The sequence below is a fragment of the Notechis scutatus genome, chromosome 1 (assembly GCF_049901735.1).
Source record: "Notechis scutatus isolate UNSWTSFEM ecotype Mainland chromosome 1, rNotScu1.2, whole genome shotgun sequence".
NCBI lineage: Eukaryota > Metazoa > Chordata > Lepidosauria > Squamata > Elapidae > Notechis > Notechis scutatus.
The window spans coordinates 18,768,679-18,788,728 of NC_142009.1; the positions used below are offsets into that span (position 1 = coordinate 18,768,679).

Consider the following 20,050-nt stretch of genomic DNA (forward strand, 5'->3'; position numbering starts at 1 on the left):
CCAGTCAGAGCTGAAGGCGGCTCTTAGATGAGAAGCGAAATGTCTTCAAAGAAAAACAAGAAAGTCCAGTTGCCTCTTGAAAAAGCCACACAGCCCTCGTTTCTGAGAATGGAACGGAAGTTTTAGAGAGATGCAATTTCCTTTTTTTCCTTCCATGGATTCATGGGAATGGGGACTATGGGTGTTTCAGCGACATGGACAAATGTGCTAATGTTTGCCTTTAGGAATGAGAGTTATCAACCATTTGTCAGATTCAGATTTCATTCTAAAATTTGCCTGGTTTGGGTTAATACAGGGCTGGGGAACAATGGCAACTTTACAACTTGTGGACTTCAGCTCCCAGAATTCCTTTGCCATAATTGCCCAATCCATAGTTGGATTGGCAAGTGGGATTGTGATTTATTACCCCTAGTTTAACCATGCAAACCACGTCTTAGCACAATGGATGAAGCCAGCCAATCTCGAAGCAGCGCAGTAAGCAGACAGAGAAGTCATTAAGCAAACCCAGTTTAGCTAATGGGTGGTTTTTGCTGGGAATTGGAAGTAAATGCTGGCTTCCAGGGGAAAAAAATTGTCATAAATTGTGATCACATGTCTGAGAAATGCCTGCAAATGGCCATAAATACTGGCCAATTGCTGAGTGCCCAAAATGCAATCATGTGATCACAAGGAGGAAGGGCACAGCCATTGGAACTTTGAATACAGGCCATAAATACATTTTTTTTGTGGGGGGGGGGATAACTTCAAATGGTCATTAAGTGACCAACTATAAGTCAAGGACTACTTGTACTAAGATGCTAATGGGAATACAGAGTTTGGGAATCCAACTTATAGGTACTATGTGCTCATTCTGTTAATCATTTACTTTGTAAGATATCTTAGCTAATTTAAATCAGTTTTGGTTTATTTGATAAGTTGCTTTGATTTATGCAAAAATAAATTGCAATTTGACTATTTTTTATACAGAGAAGAGCAAGATGATGAGCCATTTTAATATAACACAATGAAGATAATTTTTCCTCCTGACACTACGGCATTTTAATAAACGTGGCAGCCACTTTTGTCTTTTTGGTTTAACACTAAAACAAGCTCTGGTTTGTGGCCCATAGTCATATAGCATTTCATGATGTAACACAAATAGCATGAAAATTTGGGCTAATATTTGATAATTCTATATTAGTTAGGCTGATCCTGCGTTCAGAGGAGGAAATAAGGCTGGGCCAAACTTCTCGTGGGTGGGAAGCAACAGAACTGAGTACATGCAAATAAAAAAGGGTCTATATTATACATAATTTATTGTATTTAATCACTGATAACCCCCCAAACAATAACTGTGTGATGCCTTTAGAGCCATAAAACAAAATTAATTAAGAATTAATGATAAATCAGAATCTGGGTAAGTTTTTAAATCAGTCTGGGCCTTAGTCCAGGTCCTAATTATGAAGTAAGCAGAAAAAACAACAACCCAGCATGGTTTTATAGATCAGTGGTCGCCAACCAGTGGGCCGGGGACCACTGGTGGTCCACGAGAAAATTTTGGTGGTCCACAGAGAAATGTGACCTCCAAAGCACCCCCCCAAAGCAATTAATCCAGGCTGTGCAGGAACACAAGGCTTGCATCGCTTGCATTGCGAACAACAGGATGTAGTGAGGGGAGGGGGGGAAAGGGCGGAGGGGGGAACTTGCCCCACTCGCCCCACGCGCCTGGCCAAAGTGCTGCTTATTTCCACTTTCTTCTTCTATTTTTAGCTGCATGCAAGGAAAGCAGCAAAAGTCTTTCTTTCTTTCCCCCAAACTCCGCCAGAAATGAATCTTTGGGACCCTGCAAGGCATCCTGCTCCAAGAGGCTGTGCTGGCATGACAAATCTCACAAAGACTCATTTCTGGCAGAATTTGGGGGAGAGAAAGAAAGACTTCTGCTGATTCTGCTGCTGTCTTTGCATGAAGCCATCTTTCATGAAGTCTCTCCCCCTCCCCCCTCCCTTGAGAACAGAGCTGGAGACGGTATCCTGCGATCCCAAATAAAGAATGATCGATCGGTAGGAAAACAAAGTGGAGAATTTTCCTGCAGACTTTTGGGGGGATTTTCCCAGGATCTCTGGTCCGTGGGATTTAAAATTATGAGTTTGGTGGTCTCTGAGGTCCAAAAGGTTGAGGACCCCTGTTATAGATCACAAAAAAACTCCCATAAGCTTGCCTTTAACTTAGTCTGATGGATGAAGCCATCTATTATGGCTTATTGTAGCTTGTATGTGACCCAGGCAATTATAGCATGTTCAATACCATGGTTTAAAAATCTAGCTCCAGCACTGTGAATGTCTCCTATCACATCTTATTTATGTATCTACATGTGCAATATATGGTGATAGACCAGGGGTGTCAAACTCGATTGCGTCACGGGCCGGATTGTGATGTATCGCGATGTTTTTTGCCTTTGTGGAACCGGGCTGGGCATGGCCTGCACGTGACATATCCGGCCAGTGGGCCACCGGTTTGACAGGCCTGTATAGACTATTGTTATCTGTATCCCAAGAATCTGCATTATTCTTACAAACTATTGAATATAATTCCTATAGGAATACAATAATTCAAGCCAAAGTTTGGAGAAAAAGTTGGCCCAGAATTGCTTAAGAATTTTTATTTTATTATTTGATTTGATTTGATATGACACCCATTTCAGTCTTGAAGCAACTCTGGGGCGGCTTACAGAATGATAAAAGCATAATAAAAAACAATTAAAAGGAGCAAGAATTAAATAGAGACTAATAAAGAGGGCGAATGGTATGAGGGTGGAGCCCTCTCTCTTACCCCATCAATAATTATGCATTCTCATTACCAAGTAGAAGATAAATTAACTGATATACATGCATGATTGTATTACAGAGAGGGAGAATCAATCTCCCACTCGCCAGCATTTGTCATATTTGCATATTTATTGCTGGGCTCTAAATTTTAGCTACTTTTTCAAAGAAATGCCATAGCCGCTTTGGCTATTACATGGAACAAAAGCTATGTAACAGAAAAAAAAATTAAGGTGTGGACTATTTTGATGAATTATAGGAGGAGCCTTACCAACTGAATGCCAAATTTGCAATCAAGAATTGAATCTGGGCAGCGTTTGACTGCTTTAATTGAAGTTAAACTGGGCTACTTTTATTAGCACTGTTACATTTGCTGTTTTATTAATTTGTTCACAGGGGTTCGTTGAACCTTTGTACATACTGTAGTTTAGTGTCGTTTAAACTTTGCATCCTAACCCACCCACCCACCCGACAAGCAAAAACGAGCCTTTCGTGCGAAATTTGAAAGTGAGATTCAGGAGGAAGGGAGGCAATGTACTTACGGTTGAAGAGGGATCTGCATACACCCTTTTTTCTGGGGACAATGCTATCTCAAGCATTACAACAACTCACTTTCAGTATCAGCTCCCTTTATTGCATGGAATTAAACTGCAAAGCTCACAGGGTCTGGGTGCCAGAGAAGTAGTTCTGTTCTAACCGAAGATAACCTTCCAAGCTGACAAGGCACAAAGGCTTATAGAGAAGCTACAAGCTGAGGTTAGAGGATGCAGCAGGAAGAACAGAGAAAGCTTCCATTTAGAGTTCAGAGTGCCCAGCCAAATAGTGGAATCCACCAATATATTGCTGGCACAAGCAACAATCGAGAAACCGTTGCTACCTTTTTATAGCTGGCTGACTCCGCCACACAGACATGTTTGTCAAGTTGCCCAGCCACATTTATGCAGCTGTGAAAAAAGGATCCTAACTATGACTTCCTCAGATAAGCCGCAGATTGCTATCGGTTTAATTTTTGGATTTCGGTGGGATCCCACAACCCAGCCTGCTGTTTACTTCCAGACTGGTATTCAGAGCAGAGGCAAAGCAGAGGCAGCTCCAAGGCAGCACGGAGGGCTGTTTCACTATGATGACTGATTTGCCCATCTCCAATCCTCAACGGCCTGGCCAATTATTCCAAGGCCCTTTTGTTTTACTGGTTATTGGAAAACATTGCTCCCATCTCCTGTTTTTTTTTTTTTTTTCCTTTCTTCTCTAATTCTAGCAGCGGTTATGAACTTAGAACACAAAAGAGGACATTTTATATCTTGGATTTTCACTGTGCCTTCCTTCGGCACCTGTCACACTCTGCAAACCATCTGATTTTTTTTTTTATTAAAACAAAAGTCTCAAATGAAAAAAAAAATAAGGGTGTAATTTCCAAGAACGGAAACTGAACGGCTTTTACAAGCTCTCTTTTAGAAAATAAATACAGGTAGTCCTCAACTTACACCAGTTCATTTAGTGACCGTTCAAAGTTACAACGGCACTGAAAAAAGTGAGTTATGACCATTTTTTACACTTATGACCGTTTGTGATGACCCGGGGCGTGGCACAAAGGCAACACAGTCAGATAATCAATAAGAGTCCCTTTATTATCTCCAACTTTGCCCCAATGTCCAGGTTACCTTCTGGCTGGGGAAAAACTCTCCCAGGAACAGCCTTTGGCTGCAGAGAATTAAGTCCAAAATATGGTCAACACAAACTGTAACTTAAAATCCAAACAAGCCAAACTGAAGTAATTAGTTTGGCAGGGCAGGAGCAAGAATTTCAAACTTGAAAGCATGGCAAAACTCACACAATTGGGAAGACGCCGCGAACACAGACGCCATGACAACACAAGATAAAGTCACATTTGCTCCCAACAGCCTGCTGCACGCAGCCTGCCTTTCTTATAAACTGTCTTTCCAACTGTGGCTAATGAAGAGAATCAGGGCCCTTTCCTTCCCCATAAACTACACAACCCACGTTGCTCTCTTCTCCATTCCTCCCTGCGTGCCCTAGGATGAAGAGGGGGTGGGCTTGGTTCTTCCTCTGAACTCCCTCTCCCTTGTTCTATCTCTCCCCTGCTCTGCCCAGCTGGACTTTGTCCTTCCCCAGCCTCCTCCACAGCCAATGGAGCCACACTCCCATTCCCTGTCAGCTGTTCGGCTTCCTCCTCAGATTCAGACTCCGACAGGGGAATGACACCGTTGCCACAGCCCCATGGTCCCATGATTTACTTGACAACTGATTCACATTTGTGACAGTTGCAGTGTCCAAGAATCATGTGATCCCCTTTTGCGACCTTCTGACAAGGAAAATCAACGAGGAAACCAGATTCAATTAACAACCATGTTACTATTTTAAGAACTGCAGTGATTCAGTTAACAAATGTGGGGAGAATAGTCGTAAAGTGGGGGGGGGGGAAATTCACTTAACAAATTTCTCACTTAGCAACATAAATTTTGGGCTCAATTGTGGTTGTAAATTGAGAACTACCTATATGAATTGCTATCCCCTACTGCTTCCTTTGAGAAGTATATTCACCTACCAAGAAAAAGAATGAAGGTAAGCAGAGCTAGTAGAGCAGGCCTGTCAAACTGGCATCCCATGGGCTGGATGCATCCCGCGCAGGCCATGCCCATCCTGGCTCCACAAAGGCAAAAAAACCCATCGTGATACATCATGTAATGCGATCAAATTTGACATCTGTGTAGTAGAGACACCTTCAGAGGAAGTGACATATTAGTATTCAGGTAAATGAACGTTTTACAGCTGATGGTAGCCTCATGGTAACTATTCTATGAAGAGATTTTCCCCACAAGCCATTTTGCACAACTGCCTACGATAATCTTGTATACCCCCAACAGTTTTCCAAGTATGCATATCAGTTCATCACATTTGGGGACCAATGGATCCACCTCTCTAATCAATGCAACGAAGCACTGAAACGTTTTTTAGAGATGTCAGGCTCTTCCTGAATCTATTCAGGGACCAGAACTTTTCTAGGTAATGAGATACGTTGAATACTAAATTTAGCTAAGATCTCCCTTCCAAAAACACAAAATCTCTGTTTGGTGTTTCACTGACCATCAATGAGAATATTGGTAATGGCAGAAGAGCTCCATCCTGGTTACATACATCCACAGCTCCAAGCATAGACTTGGCTCAAGGATAATGGAATCCAATCGTGTGGTCTGGAGCCTATCCATGGACACGTTTCAAAGTCTTCACTTTCAATGGGTGATAAATTTTATTCCCAAGATGCCGGGGTCTGAATAGAGGACCTTTTGCATGCCAAGCATATTCAGTTCCATCACGCTATGGCATCTGACATCTATTCCAGAATACAGTTACAGCTATGACTGGAAATACCCATCATGGAGATAGATACTGCTTATTTCTGTACAGAACCACAGAGTTGACCTTGAAGAAGGAATGAAAAGACCATCAGCAAAATATGAATTAGCCCCAGAAGACAAGACAGCATGAGAAAGAAATTTAAGACTGTCCCACCCTGATTCTCTTTGGTTTAAGAGGGAAGGAAGGGGGCACACTGTCAGCTTTTAAAATTGTTATTATAGCCTATGATATCAATAAAGTTCCAACAATGAATCCTGGTGGTGCAGTGATTAGAATGCAATGTTGCAGGCAAACTCTGCCCACAACCTTGAGTTCAATCCTAATGCGGCTCAGTGTTGACTCAATCTTCCATCTTTCAGAGGTCGGTAAAATGAGGATCCAGTTAATTGGGGCCAATATTCTGACGCTGTAAACCAGGGGTCGCCAACCTTTTGGACTTCGGGGACCACCAAAGTCATAATTTTAGATCCCAGGGACCACTAACTTGTTCTGTGTGCGTGGCCTAATTTGTGGGTGTGTCTTGGTGGTCATGTGACTGGCTGGGCATGGCTTGTATGTAAATATTATAAATATTTATATAAATATTGAATTTTTTATAAAAAAGAGCAACTTTTACCCAAAATCAGGCAAAGCAGGCAGGCAGATTGAGTTGCTCACAGAATCACAGATTAATTTAGAGATCTATCTGCAATCGGCTAGCTCAGTCTGTCACATAAAATTTGCTAGCAAGCAAACTCACAAAATTAACTCACAACACACCATGCATGTAAATATTGAATTTTTTTTTATAAAAAAGAGCAACTTTTACCCCAAATCAGGCAAATCAGGCAGGCAGACTGAGTTGCTCACAGAATCATTCAGTGATCTATTTATCTGCCATCGGCTAGCTCAGTCTGTCACATAAAATTTGCTTGCCGTGAGTCTGCACTGAATAATAGAACCTTCAGTCCTAGAGGAGGTTCGGCTCTGCTTAAAAGCAGAGCCAAAGATCTGAAGACTAGCTAGAAAGCAAGAAATCCAACCATTTCCTGCTTCCTAGCTAATCTAAATCTCCCGGCACAGCAGAACAGATGATGGTCGGAAAAAGGAAAAATAGCAATTTAGCAGGCAAGTTTACCGGCTAAGGAGTGAGTGGGTGGGGAGGGTTCCTGCGGGCCATGTGGGCGGCATAGCCTTGTGTTTCGGCGCAGCCTGGATTAATTGCTTTGTGGGGGTACTCTGGGGGTGAGATTTCTCTGTGGCCCATCAAATTTTTCTCTCGGCCCACCAGTGGGCCGTGGCCCATCGGTTGGCGACCGCTGCTGTAAACTACTTAGGGAGGGCTGCACAGCACTGTGAAGCGGTATATAAGTCTAAGTGCTACTGCTATTTCACGTGGAGTCCGTTGCCTGACTTGGCCTTCCTCAAAGGACTAACATCAGTTTTCAAGGCTTCACTACTCTCTGTTCAAATAGACAGATAAATCTTGCCTTTGGTTGTAGTGATGGCAGTTCCCTTCCTTCTCCAAGATAGTCTCTGTGGATTCTTTACTATTTTCTTTCTTCGGTACCATTAACAGTTATATTTAATCAGACTTTTTGATTTGTTTTGTTTTTAAATCTTCAGCACGCTGCCTGTGAATCCAGCTTGTTTACTTATAATCTGATATTTTGGGAAAACATAAATAGGCGAACACAATGATTACAGATAGTCCTTGATTTATGACTGTAATGGAGCTTGCTCACCATGGTCATAGGACAGGTGGGTGAAGGATTAAAGCAGTATAGGATTACAAAATAATAAGGGCATAAATGAATTATTACATCTATATTCTGCCCTCTCTCTAAAACTGCAACAGGGCTTTCCTAATTCTGCATGAGGATGGTTGGGCTAAGACAGAGTCGCCTCATGAGTGTGTGGTCTGCACCAGCCTTCCCATCCCATAATAAAAATAGACGCACCTTCCATCACTGTGTCCATAAGTATCTACTTCATCTTCCCCATGCTCCTATCTTTTATTCCACCTCCCCTCCCTACGTTTGCCAGAACTAAATGAGAATGACAACCAAACTCTTCCTTGTCAGATTGATTCTCCATCAGATAAGATGCAGCTAACTGACCAGGTCATAAGGCTTTTGCAAATCAACTGCCTCACCCAGTGTAATCTTGAATATTTTTCCATCCTTCACTGGGTTTTCCCTTCATATCACGCAAGACTGACAGATTTCCTTGATGGATGACTTCATTTACTTGAAACTCATCACTCGGATGACTGATCATAGAGCCATGGACTGAAGCATTTAACATATTGTATAGCCATCCACTTCCTGCACACAAAGAACCAATGCTTTTAACAAGTCAAGTTTCCTTCAGATCACTTTTAAATTAAACTCTAATAAAGGAGAATATTTGTAGCTCAGGGTTGACATGAGGGGTCCTTGGTGCTCTCTGTGCTTGCTCGTTTTCTTGCAGTTGTTTCATTACCCAAACTAGGTAACATCATCAGTGCTAGTAAGGAGTGCAGCTTGCTGTCAATTTATATTCTGGTGTCTTGCCTGTCAGTGTTGGTGGGGACGGTCTTAGAGATTCTTTGGTTGGGCTACTCGTTGTTGGCTTTTTTGTCAGTTTTTTCATTTTGATATTGTTTGCTTGATTGTTGGTCTGATGTTAACCTTTGAGTTAATCTGTGCTAATCTGGATTCTGATTGCTGGTGGAGAGGTTATTGTGTCTTTTTGTTCCTTTTTGGGTTGGGTGAATTTTGCATTGTTTCTAGTTAATGTCTATGTGTCAGAGTTCCAGTCATCTAGAAATTCCCTGACGCTTTTGGACTTGGCTTAGTCTAGAATGGTCACATTATCCCAATTAAAACTATGGTTAAATCTGTCTATATGTTGTGAAATTAAAATAAAATTAAATAGAACTCTGTTTTTTGAGGGAGGGGCAATATTTCTTAATCAACATTTCTTATCAAGGAATTACACCAGGGTCTGAATTCTTCTGCATGAAAAGCAGCTTCTGTGGAAGAGGTAAACTGGCACAGGCAATTCACAACTTATGGCTGTAATGGAAAGGGCATTGGTACTTACCTGACACACCTGTTCTCTTTGAGCTGTGAAGAGCATCCAGTAGTGGGAGGTACTTCAGTCTCTGCATGTCTAGGCTGGGCTTAATTTGGACTCCTCCCCAGCGATGGAGAGGCCCACATTGCGGCTCGACAAGTTTCAGTTATTGGTGCCTGCGTGGCCCACACTGCCAATGTTGCGGCGCTTCTTCTTGAATGACCATACTGGACACCTGTAGTGATTGAGTCTGATACGTTTTCGCTATCGTGGCCCGCAGCCAACAGCCTACTATAGAAGAGGAGACCTTGCATCCCGGAGTGTTGGGCTGAAATGACACAAATAAGGCTTCCGTTTTTTCTGAAAGTTGCTGTGCGGTGAATATATATTCGCAATGCTCGCCTCACATCAAGCCAATGCCATTGTACTTCCAACCCTTGGGATGGTCTGGGATAAAAATTAGGAAGTATCAGCTCTTGTGCCCTGTGAAAAGCTGAATTAATTTTGGGTATAAACGTAGGATCAGGACGAAGGACCACCTGGTCAGAATGGAAGACACAAAGATCTTGTCTGATCGACAAAGCTACAAGTTCTGAAATACGACGAGCAGAAGTGATCGCTACAAGGAAAACTACTTTATACGTCAGAAATTGGAGACTTGACGATTTTAAGGGTTCGAAAGGGCCCTTAGTGAGTGTAAGAAGGACCTTGTTAAGGTCCCAGGTGGGATAACGGTGAACTGCTGGCAGGGGAAAAATTTGTGGCTCCTCGAAGGAAACTCCGTATGCATGGGTGATGGGAAAGAGATAGTAGACCTTCACAAGTGTTAACTGACGCCAAGGCCGCCACCTGTCTTTTCAACGTATTAGGTGATAATCCGTCAAGCCCCTCTTGTAAGAACTCTAGGATTTGAGCCACAGATGGAGAGATGGGATCCATTTGAGACTTGGTACACCATTTGCAGAAACTCGACCACGTGGCATTGTAAATGCGAGTTGTTGAGGGGCGTCTGGCGGCTTGGATAGTGGTGATAACTCTGTTGGAAAACTTTTCACTCTTCAGACGACTCCACTCAATCTCCAGATGGTCAGGTATAATCATTGAGGATCCGGATGTTGAAGGGGTCCCTGGGTTAGCAAGACCCTGTCTGGCGGAATTCTCCATGGTGTTGAAATGGATAGACTGCGGAGGTCTGCAAACCACGGCCATCTGGGCCAGCAAGGAGCTACTAGAAGCAGCTCCGCCCTCTTGTCTAGCAGCTTCTGGATGACCTTGGGAAGCAGTGGAAATGGCGGTAATGCGTACAGAAGTCCCGGGGGCCAACAGCAGCGGAGCACATTGAAGTTTTCTGCTCCTTGCGAGGGGTACCTGGAAAAAATCTCGGGAGCTGAGCATCAAGGGGGGAAGCGAACAGGTCTACCACTGGCTGTCCAAATGTCCTGACCGCCTCTTGAAACAGGGTCAGCTGGAGGCGCCACTCCGATTGATCGATCGTGGTCCTGCTTAGCCAGTCTGCCTGTGCATTTGACAGTCCCAAAATGTGCTCTGCTCTGATAGAAAATAGGTTGCTCTCTGCCCAACGACACAAGCACTCCACTTCCCGCATGAGGTGTTTTGACTGTGTGCCCCTGTTTATGTGAGCTTTTGCTGTTACGTTGTCGATCAATATTAGTATATGTTGATTGCGTACCTGTGGAAGGAAGCTGCAGAGAGCCAGGTGTACTGCTCGAAGCTCCAGCCGGTTTATGATGCACGACTGTTCTATGGAGGACCAGAGGCCTTGTGCTGTGAGCGATTGAAAGTGAGCTCCCCATCCAAACAGGCTGGCATCAGTGGTGATGGTAAGTCTGTGGGGCTCTTTGAAGAGACGACCTCTGTTTATGACTGGTCTGGTCCACCAGTGGAGAGATATGAGGACCTTTGATGGAACCTTGACCTTGTATTTGGAGTTGCTTCGGCCAGATCGCTGGTACGGGAGTAGGAACCACTGGAGGGATCTAGTGTGGAGGCAGGCCCAAGGAATAATAAATATACATGAGATGTGCTCTGAATATCTCTGAGTGCTTGATGAACGGAAGATGACAATATTAATATATCATCAAGGTAACACTGGAGTCGTACAGGTACACCTGGGAGATGAGCAGCAAGAGCTGCGAGAACCTTTGTGAAGGTCCTGGGGGCAGTTGCTAGTCCGAAAGGAAGAGCCACACATTCAAGGTTATTGTAACAGAATCGTAGAAATTTATAGTGGGAAGGCCGAATAGGAACATATAAGTACATCTCCGTCAGATCTAGGGACATAAGGACGTCACCTTTTCTGATGCCGAGTAAGATGGATTGCAGGGTGTGCATTTTAAACTTGCGATATACTAAGAATTGGTTAAGATGTTTCAAATCTAAAATTGCTCTCCACCCCCACCCCCACCCCCGAACTTTCGGGAACAACAAAAAGATGTGAATAGAAACCTCGTCCTCATTGTTCGGTAGCTACTGGTTGGATGGCTCGTATGTCCAGTAGGTGTTGGATAGCTGTTTCCATAAGATTTCATTTAACCAGATCTCTGGAAAAAGGGCAGAACATAAAGAAGTCTGAGGGAGTGGATTGAAACTCTAGCGCAAGGCCAAATCTGATCGTGTCTCTGACCCAGGAATCAGACGTTGAGGAGTCCCATTGGTCTGTGAATAATTTAAGGCGGCCGCCAATGGGAGTCGGGTCCATGGGGTTATCTTGGACACCGGAAAGTTCTATTTCCTGCTCCTCGAAAGGATCTCTTGGACTGGCCACCCCTTCGGTTCCTATCCCCGAAGTCGGACCTCTCTGGCTGCTGCCCTGGTCAGAAAGACTGGGGGGGGGGTCCTCTGGTATCTGGTTGAGAATGGTCCCTGATAAAAGGGCCGAAAGGATCCCTTCCCAAAGAATTAAGGGTTTCTAGGATCTGACTTCCAAAAAAGGAAAGGTAGAATTTTCTTTTTGTTTCAAGTTTCGATAAGCAGCAGATCGAGGGAAGGGCCAAACAATCTGTCTCCCACAAGAGGAGATGAAGCGAGATTGCATTTATGTTTAATATCCGCTTGCCAATTCTTTAACCATAGCAAGCGTCGCGCTGTGACATGTGAAATAATGGCTCTGGCTGAAAACTTAACTGCATGAAAGGTTGCGTCAGCTGAGAATTCGGCAGCTGCTATAAGCTTTGCAATGTCTTGGTGTGCTCTAGTGTTAGAATTGGGGACATGCTCCCGTAATAGCCGGAGCCATCTAAGGGAAGAACGGGTAAAGAAGGAAGCAGCCGTGGCATCAGACTGATGGGCCCTGCGTAGGGCCAGCTTGGCCCGTTTTTCCTCCGGCTTTAATGCCTCCAGCCCTTCACTGGGGATGGAGGACGAGGACGCTAATCCCACAGTAGGTTCGTCTACCTTGGGAGTATTCAACAATTTTATGAAATCAGGGGCCAAATTAAAGTATTTCCTGTCATAACCCATGGGGGCAGGGTACACTGCTGCAGAAGCCCACTGTTCCTATACCAGGTCTGCAAACATGTGAGGAACTGGAATCACATCTGCCTCGACTACCGGTTGGCTGAAAATTAGATCTTCTGGTCCCTCTTCTGAAGGAGTTGGGAGTGGTAGAAGGGGCCGGCTTGTCCAGGCACACAGTGTTTTTGGCCTTAAACAATAGTGATTTGAATAGTTGTGGGCGGAATAAGCCTGTAAATACAGGTTGGTCAGGAACAAGGCCCTCATCCTCAGACATCCCCCTTTCTAAGGGGTCCGCTTCTGAAAGGGCCAGGTCACTGTCATGTATTGATCCCGATTTAATCTGTTCCATTGGATCAATGTGTCTACCTCTTCTGTCTCCTCCTTCTGCGGCCCTTGGAGGAGCATATCCCCTTGAAACTGTACCTGGGTATAGTGTTGCTTCGACCTGGCCAATGATCGAACTGATTGGGAATCATACTCAGTAGGTACAGGCTGATCCCCGGTCAGAACCGCATGTCGTAGGCCTGCTGCGATTCCCTGATGGATAGCCATCTCCATCCAGGCCTTCATCCTCTCTGGCACTTCGTCTGGAAGAGTTTGGTCCTGTCGAAGACCGGCACAGTTGGTGTGAACATCGCTTCAGGTGCCCTTTGCATGGTTGGTGATCCAGTTGACTGGGCGTGTTGACTCTGTGGAGCCACACTGCGCCTAGATGAGAGGGAGAGATCTAGGGGAGGAGGAGGTTGGGAAGAGGAAGATGGCACTGGACTGGGAGGCAAAGAAGCTTGAGAGGTCCTGTGTGCCTCCCGTGTGCATTTATCTATTTGTCTTTCCAATGCCTTGTGGCGCCTGTTGGTGTCTTTTTCTGAGGCCTTAGAATTCCCTTTTGTCTGTTTAGATTTGTGCTGAGATTTAGACTTGACCCTTGAGGTTGAGGTCTGGGAACCACTACCACCTGCCATTTCGATTAGAGATTTTACAGTATGCTCGTTATTTAGTACTATGCTGTATAGGCAGTTGGCATGCCCAGGGGCCTGATCAAGGGTGGACAGGGTGCCCTGAAATTGAAATCCCCCCCCCTTTTTTAAAGATATAAATATGTATATATATGTTTCTAATATAAGTTGTATTTCAATAACAATAAATTTATTGTTATTATATTACTATTATTATTATATTGTTGTTATTATTATTCTTATTATTATAAATATTATTATTAGTGTATATATGTATGTAAATATATATCAATATAACAGCTAATTTAATTGGATATCCCAATCAGCCAAATTGAGAACGCCTAATAGGCCAAAGTATTAATCACAGGCCTTCAACAGCTTCCCTGCACAGGCGGACACTGGCCTAGGTGCTCGCTGTTGTGCCGCTGGTTAGGGAGAACTGTGAGGGTTAAGCCAACAACAAGAATAACAGATGGCCTCGAATATGGTTTAAAACGAGGTTGCAATAATTCCTTGGGGTTTTTGAATAAAGACCCTCTGATCAGGAATAAGAAACCACCTCACGCGGTCTACAGAAGATTCGCACTCAGCGCAGCCACGCGGTCCACCTACAACAAAATGGCGACCGGCCGTTATTTTTGGCACGCGCGCCAGCAGCTATCTCCTGCCGTGAGAAGGGATTAGCTCCAGACAGCTTTCCCTTAGTACTAAATGGCTGGGAGGGGTGAAAATAACCAGGCGTTTAAGCCCTACACCCCAAGGTGGCGTTCTGGGGGGGGGGAACAGTGATACAACTCGGTTGCGAGAGAGAGAAACAAAACCACGCCGTTTGTTTGTTAAAACGGCACGGCTATCGCTATGGCAAGGGCAATGCTAGCGGTTGGGGGGGCGCGGAACGAAGCCAAAGCCTCCCTCCGCTTCAGGGCGCAAGAAGCGCTTCCCGATATAGCAATCACCGATGGCCAGATGGAAAAGGCAGCATGGGTAGATCGTTAAGCAATTTGTTGAGAGAACCTGAAAGACAAATTGACTGTCTTCAAACCTGAAAAGAGAAATTCTCCTGTTTCGGCCAAGGAGTAATAAAAAAGCACTGCCTATCCCTCACGAGGCTGAGCCAAAAACTGGGGAACGCTGGGGAGGAGTCCCATGGAGGAGGAGGAGCGTTCCACAAATTAAGCCCAGCCTAGACATGTAGAGACTGAAGCACCTCCCACTACTGGATGCTCTGAACAGCTCATGGGAGAACCTGTCTTTTTCAGTCGTAAGTTGTTACGTTGTAAAGCAGATCACTCCATGGCGTCCTGATTCAATAGGTCACCATTAAGGAAACATGGCAATCCTTAAGCATACCCATTGTTCATGATGGGGCATTTCCCCACCTCCAAATCAGAAGTAAACACCTGTTTTGGGCAAAAAATTATACATTCATGGTCACATAACTATGAGACCTTGCAAACAGCAGCAAATGCAGGCCGGCTTCTGAGCACCCAAAATACCCAGCTGTCAGAACTTAGAACCAGGTCATAAGTAAAGTTTGTGTGGGTCCACCGTAACCTCAAACAGTTGTTAGCAACCGGTTGTAAGTTGAGGACTCGCTCTATTGCCAATTAGAATTTTTGCTGACTCAGCTTCTGAGATTTTCCCCATGTATTTTTATTCCAGTCAAGAACCATAAGTACTAGAATTCAGTTGAGGCAGTTATGATTTATTTTGTGTTTGAACGGCAAATTCACAAAAGATGAGTCAAAATCTGCATGCCTGGGAGATGGATGAAAAAAATTATTTCAAAGGGGAAATGAGCACATAGAGTTTTTTAATTGATCGAAGCAACAAATGATGTTGTACATTTTATTAAAAATATGAGAATAATGCAAGACCCACATTTGCATATTGGTATTCTTCCATCAAGCTCTAGTTCTTTAATACACTCCAGACAGCCTGCAAAACAATCACAACAGATTATAGTGGGATACGCCATCCAACTCCATCTTTAGAGGAAAGACAGATCACAGATAATTTGTGAGACGCCCCTGGTCCAAATAAACATGAATCCTAATCAGCAGCCCATTTTTGGCTAGGAAAATTAAAAAGACAGCCACTTCATGAGAAGCAAGAATTGCCAGGAAAAAGGTTTTTCAATTTTTAAGAATAGCATTTAATTGAGAAGAAGAGATAACAACATAATCTCTTCCCCCAAAGGAAAAAGATTTCAGTTTTACATAAAAATAGAGAAATGGATAAGCTAGAGCTTCAATGAAGAGTCACAATTGGCTTGCTTTTCAGTCACAAAAAAGTCAAGGCTTTGTTTCTTTTGTTTCTTTTTCTTTTTAAAGCCAATAAAAGGGAATTGTTGAGACTCAGAGCCTGCCAGTTTACAACTCAGCGTTCAGAGAATTTCACAAGAGTTTCAACTATTAAACAGCAGAGAGGTACAAGGCAGCACCAAATGGCACCACAAGAAGATTGGCTCACAATCCAGTGCAAAGCAGTGTCAGTAAGAAACAGAGAGAAAACTCTAGTGTGAATTTTGTTGCTTTTTCCAGCAGTTACTCAAATACACACCAAGACCTATGTTGACTACCCATTTCAATAAAAGTCAGAACGCAAGGACTAGCTGAAAGCTTAGCTTTATCTCTATGTCATTCTGTTGAGTACAAATGTTGCAAAAAATTCAGGGCTAAAGTCTTTGGTGCTTCAGGGATAGTTTGGACATTTAAATGAGCAGAATTCTGCTACCACTGGCTAAATCCCATTCCAGTTTAAGCTTCTGCTTCTATGTGGGCAACTCAAAGGGAAAAGGAACCCCAATTCACCGCTTTATGGTCCAGACTAGCAAGAGCAATAAAGGAGAATATTTGTAGGTCAGGTTGTCTCAAAGGTGCTTGTTCAAAAGACAACTGGACTACGTTTTTCCCTTGAGGAAAAATAAGACATTTCGCTTCTCATCCAAGAAGCTACATTAGTTCTGGATGGATGGTGAGGGGAGATGGAAGAATTAGTTCTGACCTATCCGAAACCTGTCAGAACTAATCCTTCCATCCCCTCACCATAAGGGAAAAACATAATCCAGTTGCCTTTTGACAAAGCATCTTTGAGACAACCATGACCTGTGTGACTGAGAATCTCCATAGACATTGTAGCTCAGGGTTGAAATTATGGATCCTTTGTGCTCTCTGAGCTTGGTTGTTTTCTTGCAGACATTTTGATACCCAAACTAGGTATCATCAACAGTGCTAGTCAGTGCTAGACTGGCAAGAGATATTTAGTGCAACCTTCTTAGTACATACAGGTTGTCTTAGTCAATCGAAGTGTTGTTTTTTTTCCAATTGAGGATCAGAATCCAAAGACAGGAGAAAAAAGGAGGAAACATTTAAAAACTATTAAACCTACTAGAAACACCATCCTTTCCAAAACCGCATTATTTTACTCTTGTTCCATCTATGACATTTCCACGAATGTGCGGGTGACAGAAAATAATCCTGTAATCATCTTTAGAAGAGTGGAGAAACAGTTCAACAAAGGTTGCAGTTTGTTATTATCATCTTAAGAGTATTTAGAGGAAGTACTATGTGGTCCATGCAAAGGTCAGAATAAAATATGGTATATATTGATGTCTCAAGAACAACAATTCTCCTCAAGAATAGGTCTATTCAGTTCTGGGATTATTTACACACACACACACAAACGACGGAGTGGGAGGGAGAGCACAGTACATGTATGTGCATGTGTATGTATGCATCATGTATATATGTATGTATAATAAGCGCAGAGAAAAGCAACAAAGATGATAAGAGATCTGGAAGCTAAACCGTATGATGAACAATTGAGGGAATTGGGAATATCTAATCCAGGGGTGTCAAACTGGATTTCTTTGAGGGCTGGATCAGCATTGTAGTTCTTCTTCACAGGCTGGGGGCAGGGGGAGGACGGATGCCTCTTGCAGCAACCTGTCGGTCAAAACAGGGCACGGGGTGTCCGTGTGTGGCCCCCCCGTGCCTCGCTTTCACCTTCCATGGCCTCCTGCAGCGCTCTGCTGGCCGTTTTTGGGCCCCTTTCCAGGTTGCTTTTTGGCCCATTTTCGGGCCTTTTTGGCCCGTTTTCGGCACTGTTTTTCAGCCTGTTTTCAGGCTCGTTTTTGGCCCATTTTTGGCTCGCAGAATGCTGCAGGAGGCCATAGAGGATGAAAACGAGGTGCGGGGGCCACATGAAGCCCATTTTAGCCACCAGAGGCACCGCGGGCCGGTCCTTTCATATTTCCAGGCCAGCCCTGTGGTCCAGATTTAAGCACCCCATGGCCCGGATCAGGTCCGTGGGCCTTGAGTTTGACACCCCTGGTCTAATCTAACAAAGAAAAGGACTAAGGGTGATATGATAGCTGTCTTCTACTACTTGAGGGGCTGTCACAGAGAGGAGGGGGTCGGCGTATTCTCCAAGACACCTGAGGGCAGGAGAAGTAACAGGTGGAAGATCATTAAAGAGAGAACCAACCTAGAAATAAGGAGAAATTTTCTGATATTGAGAACAATTAATCAGTGGAACGGCTAGCCTCTAGAACAGGGGTGTCCAACCTTGGTAACGTTAAGCCTGGGGGACTTCAACTCCCAGCTTTGCTGGCTGGGGAATTCTGGGAGTTGAAGTCCTCCAGGCTTAAGGTTACCAAGGTTGGACACCCCTGCTCTAGAAGTTGTGGATGCTCCATCCCTAGAAGTTTTAAAGAAGAGACTGGACAGCTATTTGTCCAAAATGGTATAGGTTATACCATAACGTATGTTATATACTTGCTTAGGCTAAGAAGTGGCTTCAATTATAGGTGGTCCAGTCTCTTGTCCTAAACTTGTGAACGTTTGAAACTATGGTAGACCCCAAAACACTTACTTACAATCCTGGTCTGAAGTTATGACAGACTACATGTGACTGCATTTTGGGCACTTGGTGACTGGCCTGAACTTACGGCCATTTGCAGCATCCCACAGTCACATGTGACTGTGATTTATGACGTTCTTTACTTCCAATTTCCAGTAAAACATGCCTATACCAAACAATAGATATGCTTAATTACTGTAAAATCTGCTTAATGACCACCGCAAAATAAGTAGTAAAATTATGGTAATGTGATATCCCGCTTAATGATTAATAACCGTAACTGTGAACTCAATTACAGTCGTAAGACAAGGACTACCTGTACTTCCCCTTCAATAGTGCTAACCAAAGGAAACAGGCAAGGGCAAAACCCCGCAGGGTGGCAGACTTCCTATTAAACTTCAATCTATGAATCCCAGAGGTTACGCTCAGTAGCTTTTTCTCAATCTGTATCATCAATATTTGCTTTTTATTTTGTTCTGTGTGGTTACAAAGAAGTTTTTACAAGAAGTCAAAAATGACTCGATGGCACATACAGTAATCATCAATATTTTCTTTTTTTGCTCTATCAGACCCCAGAACTACCTAAAAATTTAATAACCATAATATTGAGGGTCTTCTTGGATGCCTTGCTCCAGGTGAAAATTTACCTGGAAAAATCAAAAGTAAAAAGCCATCGATGAAAAATCAAGGCCTCGAATTTGAACCTATGCCTGTAATTTTGCACTATGTAAGACATCAGAATGTATTCCCAATGCATTTAACAATCAAGATCCTGGCTCTCAGAATCTAGAAAGAACGATTCTCAGCAAGTACAAGTTTTTAAGCACATATATTTGAGAAACATACAGCATTATGTCTTCGTCCATTTAAAAAACCCATCCACTCTCAATGTTTCCAAAGCTATTTTGGTAAAACCTGTGGTGTACCATGGAAAAAAATAGTTTTTCTGTGGTCTGATCAAAATCCGCTAATTTTGACAGATGACTCAGACCTGTACCATAGTGAGAGAGGAAGTAAATCTTTTTTCAATCAAATATTGATGCCAAACATCACCGTGTCCTTCTCTTTCTTTGCCTTTTCTCTAAAATAAATAGAAATATAGAAAACAGATGGCAGAAAAAAGAACCCTGGTAGTCCATCAAGTCTGTCCTTTGAGTTTGTTGTTTGGTTTCTTTTTATTTATTATATTTATTTATTATTTTTATATTCTATTCATTTTTATTTTACTTTTAATTTTTGTCGGGTGATGGATATCTGTTTACCTCAAGCATGTTTAAACTCAGTTACTGATGATTGATCTCTACTGGGGGTCAATGTAGAGAAAAGTAAAATTCTACACTTAGGCAAGAAGAACCAAAAGTACACATATAGACTGGGTGAAACCAGGCTCAATAGCAGTAATTGTGAGAGGGATCTTGGAGTCTTAGTGGACAACCAGCTAAATATGAGCCAGCAGTGTGCAGCAGCAGCCAAAAAAGCTAATGCAATCCTAAATTGTATTAACAGAGGGATATAATCAAAATCAAGGGAAGTGAA

The 20,050-nt window shown here is 43.3% G+C and overlaps 1 protein-coding gene across 6 annotated transcripts in view; it reads right to left on the reverse strand.

Annotated features, from left to right (window-relative positions):
- Positions 1 to 20,050, reverse strand: part of SH2B2 (SH2B adaptor protein 2) — a 78,787-nt gene that overhangs the window by 40,955 nt on the left and 17,782 nt on the right. Inside the window, exon 1 of one of the 6 annotated variants that reach the window (XM_087957611.1) lies at positions 5,368 to 5,474. The exons of the other annotated variants lie outside the window; for them this stretch is intronic. The gene's annotated coding sequence lies outside the window, so the exon portion shown is untranslated. Of the gene's footprint in view, positions 1 to 5,367; positions 5,475 to 20,050 lie in introns of those variants that run through there. 6 annotated transcript variants of the gene reach the window in all.